This window comes from Falco cherrug, chromosome 3 (genome assembly GCF_023634085.1).
Source record: "Falco cherrug isolate bFalChe1 chromosome 3, bFalChe1.pri, whole genome shotgun sequence".
NCBI lineage: Eukaryota > Metazoa > Chordata > Aves > Falconiformes > Falconidae > Falco > Falco cherrug.
This window is the reverse complement of record NC_073699.1, coordinates 57,272,093-57,278,941: the sequence shown is the minus strand read 5'-3', so window position 1 is coordinate 57,278,941 and position 6,849 is coordinate 57,272,093.

Here is a 6,849-nt window from a genome sequence, read left to right as displayed (position 1 = left end):
CTCTGCAAGAGGCCAGAAACTGTAAGAACAGTGCCTTCCTACTCACCAAAGCCACTCTCCAAGTGTACTGATAGCTGGAGCTGCTACTGCTCAAGAAAAAAAGGTTTTGGGTTTTTTTTTTTAGTTTTGCCTTTTAGTGCTGCTGAGCTGGCACGGCTCTGAGCGTGTGAGCTGGACTTTGCTCTGGCTCATACATCATCAATAGCACTGATACTGATGGACAGCCTGGCCAGACGCTTTCCTCACTTATCCCTGTTTCTCTTCAGTGACAGCCCCTGGGACGGGCTGAGAAAGAGCAAAGAAAGAGTTCAACCATGGGTCTTGGTTAGCAGGGGGGCTGAACAAGACAGACTGACCCCAGATTGTCTCTCTAGTACCAGAATAAAGCTTCAGAGTTGACATTTGTGGAAACCCCTCTGCCCCATATCATTACTTGTCACCTTAGCACCTTTTCTCTGGAAACAGCTGAAATTAAATAGGCAGTGACTCAAGGCACCTGCTTCAGGCTCCTTCCCCAAGCAGTACACGAAGGCTCACACTTGTCTGGGTAGCCCCTCAAGAGCAGATTGCTCCTGTCCTGTGTGTTACCTGGGCTCTGGTCTTCCCTAGGTCTCAGGTTTTCTTTTAGTGTTCCCATCACCCTCACCCATAATCACCTTGTTCCTGTTCAAAGTACTTGAAATAAGTTGAGATCCCTACTGTGGTTCCGAGTGGTATTTTTCAGCACGGCATCGAGGGTGTATACTGGCGTGGCATGAGTGCTGTGGAGGTACGGAGGGGTGCAACAGCTGCTGGGCTTGGGTTGATGACCTGGGTGAAGTGGTGAGAACTAACATTGGACAGGTTGCCCAAAGACAGTAAGAGGTGCCTGGCTGTTTCCAGAACCACAGATGGGCTTGGTTACATGTGGATGATCAGAGGGCAAGGGCCTGGGTGTGAAGTGAGGAGCCAAGGTAGATGATTTGTTTAGTTTTTTTTTGCTGCAAAGCTAGATAGAGCCACGTGCTCAGCCCTGTAATGTTTGCCATCTAGAACTTGGGTAATTTGCTGTCTGTTCCTGCATAAAAATAGTATAATTTCTGCTCCTTTCCAAGAGAAGAAGTGATTTAGGAGTGACACCCTGTCCCTGCTATCACAAGCCTTAGCTGAGCACAGGCTGCAGAAACCCAGAATGGACTTCAACTCTTCCTGTGGGCTCAGAGCTCCAGCGCTTCCTTATCCAGCTGTCCTGAACTTCATTCCTCACAGATCCTCCAGTTCCTAAATCTGTATACACTGGACATTCCAGGGTTGTGTCAAACACACTGAATTCAGTATTAAAATATAGGGCAAGGGTTATTGCAGTGGACCAGCGAGAAGGAAACTGAGGGCTTGAGGAGCAGTTTCAAGTGTCTTCTGCTCCACATGTTGCAAAAGGCTTGATTGGGGTCTTCATTATGTATTGGTAATGTGTTTTGGAAACACAATCTTTCCTTAAAGTTATACGATGAAAGTTGGTGCAATATATAGGAGAGGGGTATAGGATTTACGTGCTTTGGTGGACACGCAGTGAAACAAGTTGTCAGAACAATGTAGTAACCAAAAGTGCTAATGTACTCCTTGAACAAATAATCAGGAAAATACTGAGTAGAAAGGAGTTAGGAGGTAATTTCACTTTGGGATGCTGCATCCAGACCTGGAATCCACATTTGAAAAGGAAGTTGAAAAATTGGCAAGGGTAGGGAAAACCACAGAAATGGTTTAAAGACAGGGAGAAGCATCTGGCCTTGACAAATTTAAAGACCACAGTCTGCTTAGGGTATCCAAAGGAAGACTAGAAGGTGACTGATGTAGTGAGTCCCTTAACATGGAGAAAACTGTAGCTGCCAACAAGCCTTTGACTTTGCAGATAAAGACATAACAAGATCAAACGGCCAGAAGGTGAAGCTGGATTACTGCAAAAGATAAGTTAACTTCAGCTGAAACAATGAATATAGTCAGCAATGGGAGTGAGAGCAAGGGGTGAAGATGAGTGCTCAGTCTGTTGATGCCTTTGCAGCAAAGCTGGCTGGAAGATCAGCTTTAGCCAACTGAAAGTGACTGGGTTCAGGACTGAGTAAATTACATCTGCTGCATCGTGATTTATAGGCTGGGTTAGTTCCCATTTGGTCTGAAACGGTATTGTTTTTTGGGATGAGACCCAATGCTGAGATCCTGAATTTTTGTCTTTATTAAACACCCCATGGCATTCTTCCTGAGAGCTGTGGTAAACACTGTAGTGCTTTGACCCAGTTTCAGTATAAGTAATTATTTTTTGCCTACCTAAAATGTCCTACTTCCTCTCCAAATCTGTTCTTCATCTTTATTGTTTCCTGTTAAGTACATCCTGAGTTCCACAGAAGAAAGCATTGTGTTTGGAAGTTAAACATAGAAGATGTGAAAATCTGTCACCTCTTATGGCATGGCACGCAGGCAGGGGCTGCTAGCAGCTTGCTGCCTTTGGAGAAGCAGGAAGGAGACCTTCTCTGTAGGCCATGGACTGCAGGGCTTCTGTCTGTGACCTTTTGAAGCTGTGAAGACCACAGCCTAAAGAATGAACAGAGGTGTGTGGAGCGTCTTACAGATGTGGTGATTTTAAAAACAGAGAGCACAACGATAGGTTTCTGTAGTGCACCAAACCCCAGCTGTGATCCAAATCCTACTTTTCTTCTCATGGGAATAAACAACATTAAAAAGAAGAAAATAAATGCTGCTTTTTGTGCCTTGCTTACAGAGGACTCAGTCTTGTGGCACGAGAGGAAGAGGATGTGCCTTGTCTATTTGGCTGGTCATTTATCTGACTCCTTAGCAGTACAGGGGAGCCCCAAACCAGCCTGGCAGGTCCTGGTGAGCGTCCACACTCGAAGGGGTTTTGTGTAAGCTTGGTAGACCTGTCTCTCCTTCATCCTGCACCAGAGGCAGGAGTGGCTTTGCTGAGAGGAGAGGGGGTCGATTTGGCCAGGGGTCTGGGGAGGGGAGAGGGAAGAAGGTCTGGTGGAGGGGAGATCTTCTGTGCATCAACTTCAGCAACAGGGCCATAGCAGCATCTCAAGGAGCTGCTTGTGGGCAGCCTCTGCTCACTGTGACTCAATGTGCCTGAGGATCAAGAAGCTGAAACTGCCTTTCATCAAGCCTGCAAGAACCTCTGGCAGGCTGGTGACCCCCATTTTCTGTGTGTGTCTGTGTGTGCATGCACGTGCCTTCATTTTCTTAAAATTTGATCTTTTACTCCTCTGTCCTTCTTCTGCCATAACCCACACTTGACAATAGTTGTTCTGTTCTGCCTGAATCCAAGTTTAAAAAAAGAAGTGCTGGGATGACAGGCCATCTCCAGATCAGTGACAGCAGCGAGGAGCAGCACCTGCGAGGTCTGGCTAGACCCCCCTGCCTGGCACGGTGCACACCAGGGCAGGGGCACCTCTCGGGGTTTCCATGGCTTGGACAAGAAACGAGCCATACCCTCTGTTATTCACAGAATCAATGAAGTACACAACAAGGTTAATTTAATTTTATTTTAAACTATTGGGAATATTTCAGCCTAGAACAGGCTCCCCAAAACAGCAGTACTCCCTTTCTTATAATAAGGTGATGTCCTGTAGTTTCCAGCAACTTTGATTTGCCTTTTTTTTTTAATTATTTTTTTTATTTTTTTATTTTTCCTCAGATCAAGGTGAAAGCCTGGAGACTAACGTTACTATTTTACCAAATGGGGAAAAAATGTTGCTTAAAAATTTGACTGACAAAGTATTTATTCTTCATTGTAATCACCAAAAGGTTCCATCAATGTTTTTAAAAGAACTGTGGCTACACTCAGAATAGGCATGGAGAAATTACACTCTGTATACTTTAGCAACACTCAGAAAATGAAAAAAGGCAACTTTTCCCAAAGTATTGTTGGGATTAACTGTGTGCTAGGCAGAAGGAGGCCAGTGGCGTCTTTAAAGCTAGAGCTCCCACTTTATTACCCAGTCTTAGGCTTTGCTCAGAGTAGTGATAAAATTCCTGGGACTAAATGAAAGCTTTGTATAAGCAGGAAATTCAGGAAAAACAGCTTGCCTTTCTAAGTCTCCATGATCAGTTTCCAGCAAAAGTAAGAAAATTCAAGCACAGAGCCCAGCCAACTTGGGCTTTGTAAACAAGACACCGGTATCTTAGCATTTCTCTGTGGATCGGTTTATCAGGGAAGACGTGAATAGGTACTGACAGCCATGTGCTATACTCCTTCTCCAATGTAAACCAGTCCTGATCCCACTGCCTTTAATGGTGCATGCAGTTTTCCCTTGTGCATGTAGCTAGGGGTGTGAGCTGGACCACTTGTTTCAGGCTTGCACGACAGGGTCAAATCTGTCACACTGCAAACCCCTTTCTTATCTAAAGCAAAGGATTAGCACTTCTGAAATGAACCCCATATCAAAAACTCAGGCAAAAGCTGAAAGAAACTCATATTTACATCTGTTATGTACCAAAGCACTATAATATTGATGTACACTCTGCTCTCCCTATTTTAGGCAACCTAAAGGTGGTCAGGATATATCACTCATGATTCAATGTTCTCCGTCAATGGGGAAACCTATGGGAGTGAAATGTTACCTCTGAGGTTTCAACCATACACGGTTCTAAGAAATCTTAATCTTGCCTCTCTATCCCTGCAGATTTACACTGAGATTTTCCACATCTCTCCCAGGTCTGCTCTTGCTCCCCTTGCAGTCAGGACTGAAACTCCTTACAGCTCAGTGGCAGAGGTGAACTCTGATTTATAAGGACCTTTTAAAGAGATGAGCCCAGCACTAAATTATGGCCAGCTAAAGCAGGAAAGGACATGGGAAGCAGCAAGCTGTCTGGTTCAATGTAAAAGCTGTGTTAGCTGCAAAGGTGAGGAGTGTGTGTTTGACACCTTTGTAATTAATAAGACTACCTAAAGTAGCCACCTAGATGAAGCCCCAGCCATCGGGAGGAGCCTCATAAAAGGCAGGAACTCAGGTTGTCGTTCAGGGGCTTGCCAGGTGCTAGAGGTATCAGGCAATCTTGGCTATCAAAAGCCCAGGCTACCATCTATACCTGGGGGAGGGCAAGTCGACCCCTTGCCATTGAGGCATCAGGCATCACACTCCCACCTCTGCCACCTAAGTGGTGGTGCAGGAGAGCAGTGCCCACCTGGGATGCTGCTGAGAGAGCTTGCACTCGGGGTCCAGAAATTCTGTCCTGAGCAAAAATGGCCTGTTTAAAGGAGAATGAATACTCCCCGTGGTTAAAAAAAAAAGGAATATGTGCTACCTACCCAGCATGGGTGGGAGACAAGCAAGGTAGTAACAGTCAGATGGAGCTCTGCTAATAAAAGACATTGCACCAGAAGGCAGTGAGAATATACCTTTTTAGGGAGAAGATTTAAGGTTAAAGACAGCTGCAGCACAAGAGAAAAAGTAGGATGAACTAGAAGCTGTAGTGTGATCAGAAGATCAAGTCTTTTCAGCAAAGGTTTTTGAAGAGCTTCCATTTCTTGTTCTCATTTCATGAGCTGAAGGTATCTGGTTTTCAAAAAACCCCTAATTTTCATCACAACCATGATCCTTCAATAGGAATATAAACACCTTGCAGAACATCTTTGGTTGAGAAAATGCTCTAGAATTTTTAGTTATAGCTTGTGTTGTACATTTTTTGATGGCAAACTTCTCAGTGGGGCTAAGGGAGATTTATAATTTGCCACACTGTTCGTTGCAATAATTTTGCAGTAATTTTGGCATGGGCTGCACTTGCCCTGCTTGCATCAGAGAATACTTACAGGCACCCGCAGACACTGTGGCTGTTGGCCTGAAGATAGCTGTCCCCATGGGACAGTCCTCCAGAAGTGCAGAACCTGGCCCACAAAGTCTGAACGAGTTTAGAGATGTATAGAGGAAAAAGAGCCCAGATTAAATGGATCTTCCAGGTACAGTAAATCTAGGCAAAGTGGGGACTTCACAAGGGAAGCAGGTGAGGTAAAAGCATTGGGGAGTGACAGCAGCGGCTATCTGAGCTCTCTTGATCACCTAATCTCATTAGCCACGCTGTCTTCTGCCTCATCAGCAGATGAATGGGGGAAAGAGAAAGCTGCTGACGCTGTATTCCTGGGATGTGACCCTCAGCTGCAGGACAGCACCTGATCAGTGAGCCCCAAGGCTGTCTCAGCCAGCAGGCTTGGCCAGTGCACGTGGAGAGGGCTTCCCCGGCACTGCAGAGGAGGGGGGGTCACTTTCCAGCCACAGATATGATTAGATTTACTCCTCTGTTCTGTGTGCACTATTGTGCTTCTGTGAATTAAACGTGCAGCCAGGGAACAGGGCAGCATCCTTCTATTAATAAATACAAAGCAGATAACTGAAAGAATGAATGTGAGAGTTTCATTGTTTCAGAAGTTGAGCAGCGGACCTGAGGCATGCAGTATGTTTTTAATTAGCATTATTCTTTAAAGTGAGCAATAGTGAAAAGGCTCCTTGCGTTCTCTGATAGCATATTCATTAGCTAATGAACAGCGCTATTATTTTCTTTGAAGTATGCCCTGCTCTGCAGTACTAAAGTGCACAAGCTGGTTTACTGGTAAGGGTAATTAAAGGACATGTCATAAACACCACTGACGTCATGGAATATTGTTCTTAAACCGTCTTTCCAGTTAATTCTTCCACATGGAAAAACAGACGTTTTGCAGCTGACCCTCACCTGGTATCGAGCGTTCTTCATCTACCAGCATCACTGCAGTTTTGTGAATGCACGGCAGCAGAGGATGTAGTCTTGCATTTATGGCTTCCCATGACCATGAATTATATGCGTTTGAAAGCCTTTCAAACACCAGCCTTT